Raw genomic sequence first — 1,257 nt, forward strand, 5'->3', positions numbered from 1 at the left:
CTCTCAAAGTGCTAGGATTACAGGCGTGAGCCACCGCACCCAGCCAAAAAACTTTTTTAAATGTTATTTTTGGCTGGCCGTGGTGGCTCACACCTGTAATCCCAGCACTTTGGGAGGCCGAGGCGGGCAGATCACCTGAGGTCAGGAGTTCAAAACCAGCCTAGCCAACACAGCGGAACCCCGTCTCTACTAAAAATACAAAAATTAGCCAGGCGTGGTGGTACGTGCCTGTGATCCCAGCTACTTGGGAGGCTGAGGCAGGAGAATCTCTTGAACACAGGAGGCAGAGGTTGCAGTGAGTTGAGATCATGCCACTGCACTCCAGCCTGGGCAACAGGCCAGGCCATCTCAAAAAACAACAACAACAGAAAAACAAAACTGAGATGTGAAAACACAGAATTTAGAGATAGAAGGTCTATAAGTGGACACCCTTACTTGCATTTTTAGCAGGTGAGGACACAGGACCAAAGATACTCCAAGCCACAGGTGGCTGGTCACAAATGCCCTAACTAAAACTAAGGTATTCTAATTCTTAGGCCGACTTTCCACAGCATCTTACCCAAAGCATTAAAGAGAGAACAACTGACTTTTGAGTTATTGTGCGAAGCTATTAAAGATTACACAGAGTGAGCATGGTAGCATCTGAAGCCCAGCACTTTGAGAGGCCGAAGTGTGAGGATCACTTGAGGCCAGGAATTCAAAACCACCCTGGACAACATAGGGAGACCCTATTGCTACAAAAAATTTTTAAAAATGGCCAAGAGTGGTGGTGTGCACCTGTAGTCCCACCTACTCTGGAGTCTAAGGCAGGAAGATAGCTTGAGCCCAGGAGTTCAAGGCTGCAGTGAGCCATGATCATGCCACTGCACTCCAGCCTGGGCAATAGAATGAGACCCTGTCTCAAAAAAAAAAAAAAAAAAATACACAATTTATAGTACCTGGAACTCAGATAACAGCTTGACTACTATGAGAGCTAAAGAGATACTGCCTATCAATGAATAAATGATAACAAGAACACAAACTAAGGCTAAATTTTGTCATTCTGGCTTTTAGAGCAGAAGCTAATTTTTAAAATTGACTTTATTAAAATCATTTTATTCACTTAAATTTATACATACTCCGTGGAGGAGATAAAATTAAGGAAATGAAGAACTCTAATTTTTTTGAACATGGGTTTCTGTATATTTGAATTTTCTCCCTGATCAGGTAATCATCTGTTATTTTTTCTTTTCTTTTTTTTTTTTTTTGAGACAGAGT

The sequence above is a fragment of the Mandrillus leucophaeus genome, unplaced genomic scaffold (assembly GCF_000951045.1).
Source record: "Mandrillus leucophaeus isolate KB7577 unplaced genomic scaffold, Mleu.le_1.0 Scaffold397, whole genome shotgun sequence".
In the NCBI taxonomy this organism is placed as follows: domain Eukaryota; kingdom Metazoa; phylum Chordata; class Mammalia; order Primates; family Cercopithecidae; genus Mandrillus; species Mandrillus leucophaeus.